General features: G+C 41.9%; 1 pseudogene; it reads left to right on the top strand.

Annotated features, from left to right (window-relative positions):
- Nucleotides 1-243: 243 nt before the first annotated feature.
- Nucleotides 244-1,596, top strand: LOC138989565 (tubulin alpha-1A chain-like; annotated as a pseudogene).
- Nucleotides 1,597-14,510: the final 12,914 nt, after the last annotated feature.

Here is a 14,510-nt window from a genome sequence, read left to right as displayed (position 1 = left end):
AGACTGGACTCCTCATTCTTTGAGGACATTGAAGAAGTCCCTGCCCTCATGGAATGTATGGTCCAGTTGCAGAGATATTCTCAAAATTCAAAAACTCAGCATTCGGACTGAGTTGTATATAAGGAGCTGCAGACGCCCATGTGCCACAGGTTCTCTTACATCGACCACCTAAGAGTAGCGCTGTAACAAGTAACAATCTCTTCTCCTCTCCGCCAACTGCTCGGCAGCCACAGAACAGCAGCTATGTGTGAGTGCATCTCCATCCACTTTGGCCAGGCTGGTGTTCAGACAGGCAATGCCTGCTGGGAGCTCTACTGCCTGGAACATGGCCTTCAGCCCGATGGCCAGATGCCAAGTGACAAGACTACTGGGGGAGGAGATGACTCCTTCGACACCTTCTTCAGTGAGACAGACACTGGCAAGCATGTGCCCAGGGCAGTGTTTGTAGACCTGGAATCCCCACTCATTGATGAGGTGTGCACTGGCACCTACTGCCAGCTCTTCCACCCTGAGCAGCTCATCACAGGCAAAGAGGATGCTGCCAGTAATTGTGCCCGAGGTCACCACACCACTGGCGAGGAGATCACTGACCTCATCTTGGACCAGATTCAGAAACTGGCTGAGCAGTGCACAGGTCTTCAGGGCTTCTTGGTTTTTCACAGCTTTGGTGGGGGAACTGGTTCTGGGTCACCTCCTTGCTGATGGAATGTCTCTGTCGATTATGGCAAGAAGTCCAAGCTGGGGTTCTCCATTTACCCAGCCCCGCAACTTTGAACAGCTGTAGGTGAGCCCTACAACTCCATCCTCACCACCCACACCACCCTGAAGCACTCTGATTGTGCCTTCGTGGTAGACAATGAGGCCATCAATGACATCTGTCCTAGAAACCTCGACATTGAGTGCCCAACATATACTAACCTGAATAGGTTGATAGGTCAAATTGTATCCTCCATCACTGCTTCCCTGAGGTGTGAAGGAGCCCTGAATGTGGATCTGACAGAGTTCCAGACCAACCTGGTGCCCTATCCCTGCATCCACTTCCCTCTGGCCACATATGCCCCTGTCATCTCTGCTGAGAAAGCCCACCGTGAATAGCTTTCTGTAGCAGAGATCACCAATGCTTGCTTTGAACCAGCCAACCAGAAGGTGAAATGTGACCCTTGCCGTGGTAAATACATGGCCTGCTGCCTGTTGTACCGTGGCGACATGGTTCCCAAAGATGTCAGTGCTGCCAGTGCCACCATCAAAACCAAGCATACCATCCAGTTTGTGGACTGGTGCCCCACTGGCTTCAAGGTTGGCATTAATTACCAGCCTCCTGCTGTGGTCCCTGGTGGAGACCTGGCCAAAGTAAAGCAAGCTGTGTGCACGCTGAGCAACACCACAACCACCACTGAGGCCTGGACTCACCTAGACCACAATCTGATGTATACCAAGCCTGCCTTTGTTCACTGGTACATGGGTGAGGGCATGGAGGAAGGAGAGCTTTCTGAGGCCCATGAGGCCATGGCTTCCCTTGAGAAGGATTATGAGGATGTTGGCGTAGATTCTGTGGAAGGAGAGGGAGAGGAAGAAGGAGAGGAATACAAAAGTTAAAATGTCGCAAGGGTGCTGCTTTTACAGCACCTTTGCTTATTCTGTTTTAAAACTTGAAAAGTTGTGGTCTGATCAGTTAATTTATATATAGCAGTGTATACTCTCATATACTATTACTGACCTATGCTTTAAAACATGGCACTTTGTTATAGACGCAAGCTATCCATTTCTCTGATGAGTTTAAATAAAGTATTTCCTGTCTTAAAAAAAATAAAGCAAACTCAGCATTCATAAAACTAAGATCATGACATCTGGTCCCATCACTTCATGGTAAATAGATGGGGAAACAGTGGAAACAGTGACAGACTTTATTTTCTTGGGCTCCAAAATTACTGCAGATGGTGACTGCAGCCATGATTTTAAAAGACACATGCTCCTTGGAAGAAAAGCTATGACCAACCTAGACAGCATATTAAAAAGCAGAGACATTACTTTGCTGACATATGTCCGTCTAGTCAAAGCTATGGTCATGTAGGGATGTGAGAGTTGGACCATAAAGAAAACTGAGTGCAGAAGAATTGATGCTTTTGAACTGTGGTGCCGGAGAAAACTCGTGAGAATCCCTTGGACTGCAAGGAGATCAAACCAGTCCATCCTAGAGGAAATCAGTCCCGAATCTTCACTGGAAGAACTGATGCTGAGGATGAAGCTCCAATACAATACTTTGGCCACCTAATGCAAAGAACTTTTTCATTGGAAAAGACCCTGATGCTGGGAAAGATTGAAGGCAGGAGGAAAAGGGGATGACAGAGGATGAGATGGTTGGATGGCATCACTGACTCAATGGACATGAGTTTGAGCAAGCTCTGGGAGTTGGTGATGGACAGGGGAGCCTGGCATGCTACAGTCCATGGGGTTGCAGAATTGGATATGATTGAGTGATTGAACTGAACTGTAGAGACAAAATGTACACATACAAGACACCTTACACTTTTGAGGCAACATATTAATAAAAGCAAAAAAAAAAAGATGTAAACTATAATTAAATACAAAAGTTCTAAGAATAAGTAAAGAATAAAATGATTAGAACAAGGATATAACTAGTAAGTGAATATTTTTGAACTGAGTTTAAAAGTGCAAGTGTTAGTCACTCAGTCACATCTGACTCATTGCAACCCCGTGGACTGTAGCCTGCCAGGCTCCTCTGTCCATGGGATTCTCCAGGCAAGAATACTAGAGTGGGTAGCCATTCCTTTCTCCAGGGGATCTTCCTGACCGGGTGATTCAAACCGGGTCTGCCACATTGTAGATTCTTTACCCTCTAAGCCTTTTGAAGATGAAAGCTTATAAAAGATATTTCCCAACACTGCTGCAGCTACTGCTGCTAAGTCGCTTCAGTCGTGTCTGACTCTGTGCGACCCCAGAGACGTCAGCCCACCAGGCTCCCCCGTCCCTGGGATTCTCCAGGCAAGAACATTGGAGTGGGTTGCCATTTCCTTCTCCAATGCGTGAAAGTGAAGTTGCTCAGTCGTGTCCGACTCCTAGCGACCCCATGGACTGCAGCCTACCAGGCTCCTCTGTCCGTGGGATTTGCCTGGCAAGAGTACTGGAGTGGGTTGCCATTGCCTTCTCCTTCCCATCACTAGTCTAGATTAAATAAAGGTTGCTGCTTGATGGCTTTTTTTTCATGTTAAATATGCAAAGAGATATGTATGGTCCTCTATCAGAAAAGTTAAGCAATGAATTCTTTTCCTTTAACAAGAAGACCTTCAGTGGTCCTTTTGGTTTCTCTTTGTGAAATAGAAATTTCAATGCTTTTCCTAGATATTGGAGGCTATCAATGCCACATGTAAATTGCCTTTTATTCCATACACATTTGGATTTATCTAAGCAGAGAAGTGTGGGCATAAAAGTCCTAATTTAATATACATTTTTTAGGATAAATAGCTATTAGTTCTATTATGTTATGCCAAGGTGAAAGTTAGATGACTCATAGCCAATAAGGAAAATATCACTATACAATCCCATACAGGTAAACTTGAAATATATGTTATAAAAGATTATTTTAGCTCCAGAATAAACTTGAACATATCGTGGTGGCTCTCAATATAGAATGACTTTAACTTCACTTTTGTGCATGAAAGTTCAGAAATTAACTATTTTGCCAGACAACCTGCTTTTTTGCTGTGTGCATGTCTCTCAGGCCTGTCATTACCAGCTCTCTTTTATTTTCTATTATAAATGCCTTCAAATTCCATCCTCTGTAATCCTGACATGACTCATAATGATCAGATAGCTGTAAAAGAAATCCCAGGGGAACCATTTCTGTCCCTGAACTTCCACTCAGCTCTTTTTTATATCTGTACAAGAGAGCCGAACATGATCTAATTCATTATTACAATTTAGCCTTAAAATAAGGATCCCGCATTGTGGGAATACTCACTTGATTTCACTGGCCACTAATGGAAACTCTCACAAGAGAGCCTCAGAGAAGGGACAGTTCAGTAAGTTGGGCTCCAAATCCTTTAATACACACACACATACTTTCTTTCACTTCAGCTCTACTTTGCACCCCCGCCACCATTTTTTTTTAAAGACATATGGGATAGCTGCCCATTCTTTCTTCTGAACAAAATAAAATATTCTGCCACTTTAAAAACATGTTTTAATTAATTTTTATTGGAATATAATTGCTTTACAATGTTGTGTTAGCTTCTACTGTACAGTGAAGTGAATCAGCTATATGTACATATATATTTCCCCCTCTTTTTAAAGATTTCTTTCCATTTAGGTCATCACAGCATGAGTAAAGTCCCCTGTGCTATACAGTAGTTTCTTATTAGTTATCTGTTTTATACAGAAAGAGAAAAACAAATATTATATATTAAGACATCTATGTGGAATCTAGAAAAATGATACAGATGATCATATTTAAAAAGGAGAAATAGAGACACAAACATAGAGAACAAATGTGGACACCAAGGAGGGAGATAGGCTGAACTGGGGGATTGGGATTGACATATTAAAACATATATGTTTTAAAACCATTGTTCTAAAAGATGAGATATAATGCCTTAATGCTGTCTTCCACTTTAAAACCACTACCTTTAGAGTCAAGTTCTCGATAGGAAATATGGTCCATCAATGAAGAGAAATACAGTGAAGGAATTAGTTCATCAAATAAAGAGCATTCAAAATAAGTGAAATTAAAGAGCAGTACTTAGTGGGTCAAAATTGTTGATTTCTTATTTCTGATAAGTATGATCAAGGGATTCCACTTAAGTGTTACTCAACATGTCTAAATAAAATTCTTGGCATGAGTTTAAGGTTCTGTAATCTCATAAAATGAGTTTGTACTTTCCAGGATTCTGCCTGTGCACACATAACCCATAAGAATGAGCTGAGTCCAGGGGTCTCAGAGTTATCTGCCTTAAACGTGTGCCTTGCGTTTCATTTTAGGCTCACTCTGAGTGGATGCTGCCACAGCATCAGTTCTCTTAGGGAACGCAGCCCTTGGAAGTGGCAGGCATAAATTAACGTGAACATACTGACAATGTTCATTTCAGCCACTGTACTGATGTCAGATTCAGCAAAGAACTTTGAAACAAGATCCAGTTTATTCTTATTCAAAATGAGTGTGATATACAATAAAAAAATAACTACTAGAACATTACAGTTTCAAAGTGCTCTTTCATTACCCACTAGCTCAATTGGTCTCTGAATTATCCTCACAAGGTAAGTACTATTTCACTCATTTTATATTATATTGAAACTAGGGGAAGCAGGAGGCTAATTTGACAGAAACTCAGATTTTTCTGACTCCAAACTCCCCAAAGGGAACAAACTCACCTCTGGTTTAAAGTTTGACATTTTTTGATTCAAGGGCAGTATCAGAGTTTCGGTATCTTATAAACCCGATGGGCAAAAATTCCATCTCTCTCAATGTATTTCTTCAAAATATTATCTATGCAAGAAAGAGGAAAAGTATTTTGATGTGAAGGTAGAAACATCTCAAATATGTTGAGATCCATGAACATTTCCACTAGTTCTTCCTATTATTTATTATAAATGGAGTCATGTGGATATAAATTTACAAGAATAACTCTAAAGGCATCAAAATGCAATACAAAAGACCAGGGGTGCAAATGCTATTGCAGAATTATGGCAATTAAGTCCTTAAAAGCAGTCTTATTTCATTCGTGGAGAGCAACAATTCATTTAAGCTGATTTATGTGGCTGAGGAAGAAAAAGAACTCCATCTCAATTTAAACTCATAATAAATCTTTTGACTACATTGACTCTTATTTTCTAATTAGTCACTAGAAAGTTGAACTCAACTAATCAAGTTACTAATCTATAATAATGGTCAAACTAGATGTGCGTGACATCAAACTCACACACAACACAAAACGAACCTAGAAATTAAAGATCTAGTACTCAGCTTTAGGGGGCTTCCCAGGTGGCGCTAATGGTAAAGAACCTGCCTGCCAATGCAGGAGACATGAGAGATGCAGGTTTGATCCCTGGATCAGGAAGATTCCCTGGAGGAGGGCATGACAGCTCACTCCAGTATTCTTGCCTGGAGAATCTAATGGACAGAGGAGCCTGGAGGGCTACAGTCCATAGGGTCACCCAGAGTTGGACACAACTGAAGTGACTTAGCAGGCAGGCAGGCACTCAACTTTAGAGCTTAGTGAGAAATAAGTTTACTTTATTAATTTAGTTTTTTATGCATTTGAAAACATGGCATAGGTACACAATAGTAGAAAAAATTCAAGCAGCACAAAACAACGCACAGTAAAACCTGAATGTCAGATCACTGGGCTTCCATTCCCAGAGTGAACCACTGTGAAGTGCTTGTTTATCTTCTGGACATGGTCCATGTATGGATAAACGTATATATGCGTATATGTGTATTTCTTTTCCATTTTTACACAAATGGTAGCACATTATACCCATTATTCTACACTTTACTTTTCCCCTTGTGCTATGTCTGAAAGGTAAGCCCCTGTCTACACACACGGAGCTAATTCATGCTTCTAAACGGTTGCATAATGCTCTTTGTTACATCTTATGGAGGTACTATCAATGAGATATGCCCTGCAGATGGATCTTTAGAATGTTCCCAGCCTTTTGCTATTATTTGAAATTATGCTGTATTCAATGTCCTTTATGTACATATGTAAGTTATATTTGGGAAATAAATTCCTAAGATAAATTTTTAACTCAAAACATGTTATTCAACTGGGAATTTCTAACATTACTATTTTAACTGAAACTACTCAAGAAGGATTTAACATCATTAAGAGAAAAAGAAATGTTAATGATCACAAGAGTGTTAATGATCTTCCAAACACCACACTGAAATGAAGTGAAAGTTTTTCTCAAGGAGTGCTTTGTGTGTGTATTTGTGTGCATGCGTGCACAATGTTAGAAGGTCAGAAAGAAGAAGAAGGGGGTAAATTCTATCACTCAAGGTCTAGTTACTCATTAAGACCTCTGGGAGAAAGGGTATCAAAAACAGTAATCCACAAAGCTTCTCTCTTCCTTAAGGCTTTATCTCTCTCACCACCTCTGCTGCCTGCTGACATGAAGTGGCTGAAATGATATATGCTAGAACACATATAGGTAGATAGATAGATCTTGCCTTTAAACCACACAGTGGCCTGTGAAGAGAAAAACTCCCTCATCCAGACCTGAGACTTCTTATTCCTCAAGGGTACCCCTGGAGTCTTAAGAAAAGATAAGAAGAAATTAGACATATCTGACACTTCTCCATCTTAGGAAGCAATTTTGTAGGCAGAACCAAACTTTCCTATAATATCCTACTGCAATTGTGAAACTCTTTCAGCTTAGCTGAGAATCCCCCAAATTTCAAGGTGCTCAAATAAAGGAAGGGTCTGGGTGAGCATAATGTTTGCACGAGATAAAATGTAAAACCCCATCTATTCTTTCTTTTTGGAAAAAAAATTAAAATTACCCAGCATATTTTTCTAACCAACTGCCAAAAACCTGAAATGGAATTTTTTTTTTTTTTTGGTCTTGCTCTTGACTGCTGATGCTGGCTTCCTTCGAGGCAATTCAGGACAGCATCTGGCTTACCTCATGTTCCACTGAAATACAGGTTCTGAAAAGCAGGCTGAAGATGACATTCTGGAAAGAGGAACTGTGTTCTATGTGGAGCGGGAGAAGGACTGGGGAGGTGGGAACAGGGAGCGGTGTTAATGCAAATGTATTCCCTGGGCTTATTTGCTGGCAAACTGAGTCGACACCCAGCCATTTGAATCTGGGCCAGCGAGTTTGGCACATCTTCTGCTGGCAGAGTGCAAGCCCAGCACAGCATCCTGCTGCTGTTGGCATGTGTACAGCTGTCTTTCTTCATCTGACTCTCCACCACGGCGGCTGACTCAACAGGTGTTGCCAGGGACACAGTGTGTTTGGCAGCTGTCAACTTTCAATAATCATCTTTGTAGCATATCCCTTTCTATTCTTCCCACCCCAGTTCTACCCCCTTGCCACCCCGCTTCAAAGCTCCCAGCACCACTTGGGTCTTTTCGAAGAGCAGAGTGGGGCAGAGATGCTGAATGAGGCACGTGGTCACCTGGAGGGTAAAATCCTGTCTAGGTTTCCACTGAAGTAGGATAGGAGTTTTACAGGTATAGGCCTTTGAGGTGCACTCAATTATCCTTTTTTAATTCCCCACTCTGAGGCAAACTGTCAACCCATGTTTTCTTGATCTTTATTTCTTCCATTTTTTCTATTAGATTTTTGAGTGCTAGTTCCTCTCCGTATAGCCTGAGAGATCTTAACCATATTCTTTAACTATTCAAGCCTTGGTTCTCTCATCTGAAAAATGGAGATAATAATATGGTTGTCTATACCAATGAGATAAAGTGGGCAAAATATTTAACACTAAGCGCCAGTATACTTTAATGATTCCCCTCCTCGCCCCCCCCCCCCACCCACCGCCCCAATGCCCTGGAGTTTCATCCTTAAAAGTCCTAGGCTTTGGGACTTTCCTGGTGGTCCAGTGGATAAGAATCCACCTGCCAGTGCAAGGGACATGGGTCCGATCCCTTGCCCAGGAAGGAGCCGTAGGGCAACTAAGCCCACGCGTCACAAATACTGAGCCCTAGAGCCCGTGTTCTGCAACAAGAGAAGCCAGGATTATGAGAAGCCCGTGCACCACAAGGAAGAATAGCCCCACCTGCCACAACTAGAGAAAGCCCACAGGCAGCAACGAAGACCCATGTGGCCAGAAATTAATTAATTAATTGTTTTCAAAATCCCTAGGCTTTAATGATGGCCACTGATTTCCAAAGATGTGACGCCTTGCTCTGTTCTGGGGCTTCTTTTCCGTTCTTATCAAAGTCAGAATCAGAAAACACCCTGGCCGCTGAAAGTCTGGGCTTCCTCAATGGCTCAGTGGGTAAAGAATCTTCCTGCAATGTAGGAGACATAGGAGATGAAGGTTTAATCCCTGGGTCAGGAAGATCCCCTGGAATAGGAAATGGTAACCCACTCCAGTATTCTTGCCTGGGAAATCCCATGGAAAGAGGAGCCTGGAGGGCTACAATCCATGGGGCTGCAAAGAGTCAGACATGACTGAGCAACTAAGCATAGCACATACAGTTATTTATTATAGCCTTATTTATAATTCTAAACATTGGAAATTCCTACATGTTCACCAGTAAGAGATAGATAAATAAATAGATGAAGAAATAATGGCAGAGTAAGTAGTAGGTAAAATTAGATTAAGTAATTAGATTAGTCAATGAATTAATTATGTGTGTGGTCCTTACTACATGTCAGATGATTTCTATATATTAACTCATCTCGACCCTGTAACCACTCAATGTGGTGGATACCATTATTATCATCATATTTGCTGATGAGGAAACTGAGGCAAGGGAAAGCAGAGCCTCTCATATATATACATACATATGAACACGGATTTCATAAACAAGGTCAAGTGCAAAAAGCAAGTTGGCAGGATAACACATGAATCAAAGAATTGATGCAAAGTTAAAAAACTCACAAGGGAAACACATATATAGAATATTATACAAACAAGCAATGAGAAAATGCACCCCAGGTTCATGTTGTAGTTGCTTCAAATAGAGGGGAAGGAGGGTGGGACTGAGAAGTGTACAGGGGAGACTCCACTTTTATTTGTAAGGTCCCATTCATTTAATTTTTAAAAGGACATGCTAGATTTTTTGATGATGGCCATTTTGACTGGGGTGAGGTGATACCTCATTGTAGTTTTGATTTACATTTCTCTAATAATTAGTGATGTTGAGCATCTTTTCATGTGTAGGAATAAATCTACCATATGACCTAGCAACCCTGAGATACTGGGCATACACCCTGAGAAAACCATAATTGAAAAAACACATGTGCCCCAATGTTCATAGCCACACTATTTACAATAGCCAGGACATGGATGCAACCTAGATGTCCATTGTCAGATGAATGGATAAAGAAGATGTGGTACATATACACAATGGAATATTACTCAGCCATAAAAAGGAGTACATTGAGTCTATTGTGGTGAGGTAGAAGAACCTAGAGCCTGTTATATAGAGTGAAGTAAGTCAGAAAGAGAAAAACAAATATAGTATATTAACACATATATATGGGATCTAGAAAAATGGCATGGATGAACCTATTTGCAGAGAAGGAACGGAGACCCGGGTGTAGAGATAGACCTCGTGGGGAAAGTGGGACAGATGGACTTGGGAGTGGGTGGGACGAATGGAGGAAGCAGCACCAACATACATACACTGTCAGGTGTAAGCTGGGTGGCTGATGAGAAGCTGTTGTGTAGCGCATGGGGCCGTCTGGTGCTCTGTGATTGATGACCCTGAGGCATAGGATGGGGGGGGGCGGTGAAGGAGGCTAGGGAGAGAAAGGTTGTATGTATAATTATGACTGATTTACGTTGTATGGCAGAAACAAACACAGCATTGTAAAAAATTTTTTAAAAGGACTTCCAAGTTTAAAAAAGTTAGGTCACTCTGTGGAATGCATATAATGTTTTAAAGTATATTTTCTGCTGTATTTTCTGTTTTGTAAAACAATGTATATATATAAAAGGGCATACATTATATTGATAGGATTTCACAAACATTATTAAGCAAAAGCATGTGACTAGCATTCAGGTCAAGAAAAGGAGTGTAAAGGCTCAAAGGCAGGCCTGTGGACCCTTCCTCAATCATAACCCCAACCACCATCCCCCACGGAGGGAATCTCCATCTGAGCTCTGAGATGCGCACTGCCTATTTCTCCCCTCCAACTCTCCCATCTGTGTCTGTATCCTAAACATCAGACTCCATTTGTCCTGTTTCCTAACTATAACAAGTGGAATCATTTTTTTTCATGGCTATCTCTTATTCAGTGTTGTTCTTTACTCACTGTTGTTGAATAGACTTACTTCCACATTTAGTTATCCTACTCACTCTTGATGGACACTTGGATTGTCTTCTCTATACTTTGCAAGCTTAAAAGAAAAGACAGATGTTTTGTCCAGCAGATACCCAAGAATAGGTATCTTCAGATTTTTCCTTAGCTAATCTTTCACAAAGGATGAGAGTAGCCTTACTTGTTTAACTAAAAAAAGCATTTTCCTTTGGACTTCTTGTCGATTTATGTCCTTGAGTTTCTTCTTCACTTCCCTAAGTCAACAGGTTGCATTTCTTTGCTACTTTATTTGCCTTTACACTGGGAAGTACTATGAGTATTGCTGTCCTGAATGGGATCACTGAAGCCACAATCTAACTCAAACCCTTTGTTTGACATTTGAAGAAACATGCTTTTGTGCCCTGCAGCTCATTTTTTAAACACATTTTAGTAGCTCTGAGATTTATAGGTGGTAACTTGGTCATTGGCATAGGAGTTTTAAATGTTCTATTGTCTCTGGCAGCTGGTTAATCGTATGTTTAAGAAGAATGCGTTGCCAGCGTTTCTCTGCAGGGAAAATCTATTCTATATGAGACCCATACTGAGAGCCACAAAGATGTTGCCAAACGTCTAAATGAATTTTTCCCTCCTCATTATTAATCGTTATACAGCATTGCTTTAAAAAAAACACCACCCCAGGACCCAGTAGTGAGGAGGATAGAGCCCACAAAACAGCATTATTCTCCCTGCACATACCAGTAATCAGGCCAAGCAGCAAAGGCATTTTTTATTGTAAGGACCTCAGCGATGCTGTAAAAGGCATCTTCCGGCTCTCCAATACTGCCATTAATATGTAAAAGCTTAAGCTTGCTAAAAGGATTATTGTACATCATATCAGATGGTAAACTGGCATTGCAATGATTACATGTATCTTTTTGTCATTTTCTCACAAAATATCTTACTCTTGAACAATATAATTGGCCTCTTACTAATGTTAATGATCAAATTGGCATAAATGTAACACACTATTTTAAACGGAAGGCATGTTTGCAATCTCTAGGGTCTTGAATGTATGCTTTACAGCATGGTCATTATACTCAGTATGTGTGTATGTGTGCATGCATGTACCCATATATAAACATATATACAGTATGTACATTTTATGGTAACAGAAAGCACAGATTTCACAAATGGGTCTTTGAGTGTGATGTCCTTACTTTCATCGTGGCTTCATGCTGCTACTGCTGCTGCTAAGTCACTTCAGTCGTGTCCGACTCTGTGTGACCCCAGAGACGGCAGCCCACCAGGCTCCCCCATCCCTGGGATTCTCCAGGCAAGAACACTGGAGTGGGTTGCCATTTCCTTCTCCAATGCATAAAAGTGAAAAGTGAAAGTGAAGTCACTCAGTCATCTCCGACTCTTAGCGACCCCATGGACTGCAGCCCACCAGGCTCCTCCGTCCATGGGATTTTCGTGGCTTCATAGACCCACATATTCTACATATAGGAGACAGAGTACCATATATCGGGCAGTGGTGTAATGCATATACCACTTCCCAGGAGACAGCACCCCAACCATGCAAGATGTTATCCCCACAGCCAACACTTTGGCTAAGGCTTCAGTAGGCTGTTCAGTCATTTAATCCATGTAATAAAGCACATAGTAATGCTTTGATCATGAGACTATTTTCACAGCCCCCCCTTTTTGCCATAAAATGGGTCCCTTGACCTGAGGCAATTTGTGGGAGATATAATATCGATGGATCAGATGGTAGTATTAGTGGAGCTGCTGTAAGCATGCAAGGCAAACTAGTCACGATGAACTGCTACCTCCTCCCAGGTGTAAGGGATTTAGATGTAGTTGACCTACCACTATGTGGCTGGCTGGCTTCCCTGAGGAATGGTGGCGAGCAGAGGGCTCAGTGTCCATCTCTACTGTGGGCAGGAGCTGGTTCAGACTCACGTAGAGGGATCCATGGTATTGTGTCACACAGCCCCAATCCCTTCTACTATGAGCACTGTATTTATTAGTCATTAGGTGATGCTAGTGGTAAAGAATCCACCTGCCAGTGCACAAGAGGTAAGAGACGCAGATTCGATCTCTGGGTCCGGAAGATCCCCCAGAGTAGGAAATGGCAACAAACGCCAGTATTCTTGCCTAGAGAATTCCATGGACAGAGGAGCCTGGTGGGCTCTGGTCCACAGGGTCGCAAAGAGTCTGACACAACTGAAGTGGCTTAACACACACGCACTCAAGCAAGCATCAGGATGACTAAGGAGAGAGTCTGGCCGACATCCACAACATGGGTCAAACGCTTCACTTGGTTAAGAGCCTCTTCTAGAGATAATTCACATGAGACTCGAAGGCACACATAATTTGTGTGCCTCCCACGGGGTCTCTACATACTCCTTCCCCAGACTCTTGTCACCAGTCTTCCAGTTCTGTTCCTTCTAGATTCCCTTGTTAACCAGTCAAGATATTTACCATTGATCAGGAGTCCATGTACATTCCACGTATATCCATCAAGCCACTTCTCCCTCCACACACAGTAGACAATTCATGTGTAATTAGAAGGCCATAACAAATACTCCTCCTCCTTTACCACTCTTTCCATTTCTGCTGGTCTAGGTGGCTTGCCTAGTGGAGTGATTCAGACTCTCATCTCTACAGGACCTGAATCCCTGGTGACCATGCCCTTCTCAGGTCATGGCTACCATACTTATTCATTTATTGTTAAAATTGGACATGAAAGAACCAAGAGGCATGCCAGTGGGTCTACTGAACACAAACCATATTCTTCCCTGCTCCCATTGTGTAGCAGCATCCCTCCTGCTCCTGGCAATTTACCATCTCATGGCTCTCTACAAGTCAGATCTCTCCTGGTACCACTCTGACTTTGCCATTGATTGTGGTAATTGCACCTACCTTGCTTCTGATGTTTAAAGACCAATGACTACAATCCCCTTTGTTCTCAGAGAGCCCAATTCTGTAGCAGCATCTCCACCACCATTCCTGACCTGAGCTGAGGAAGAAGAAAGCTACCAATGAGCTTCTCAATGATGCTGGTGGCCCTTACCTTCCTGAAGAAGGTAAATCCTTGGCTAGACTTATATAATGTATTCATTTTAGCATGCCCACATTTTGTGCCTTTTGATCCTTTCCTGTACTACCTACCATGGTAGTTATGCTCCTTTCTCTACACTTAATGTGGCCATCAATTTTTCTAAGCTTCTAGGAGCATTCCTAGCACTGTATTAACACAATCTCTGGGATCTTTCATAGTCTATTAAATCTCATTTCCTAAACTCTTCCTTATTCAATTTTATGTTCTACCCTCTTTATTCAGCACCAGTCCTAAGCATACGCTCCTGGCCACAGCTCCTTCTGTATTTAGTCTCCTCTCCTTCCTCAGCCTAGCACATTCCTCACTAGGCTTTGCTGAGATTTGATCTTTGTTAACAGCCTGGTTATTTGGAGAGGAGATGGAATACAGAGAGAGAGGCATGAGGGAGAGAGCATGGTCTTTTAAAGCACTTGCATTATTTGAGTCTTCTGAATGCTATTCAAGGGGT

Source organism: Bos mutus, chromosome 10 (assembly GCF_027580195.1).
Source record: "Bos mutus isolate GX-2022 chromosome 10, NWIPB_WYAK_1.1, whole genome shotgun sequence".
Classification (NCBI taxonomy): Eukaryota; Metazoa; Chordata; class Mammalia; order Artiodactyla; family Bovidae; genus Bos; species Bos mutus.
Note: the sequence above shows the minus strand (reverse complement) of the source record. Positions and strands in the feature narration are given on the sequence as shown.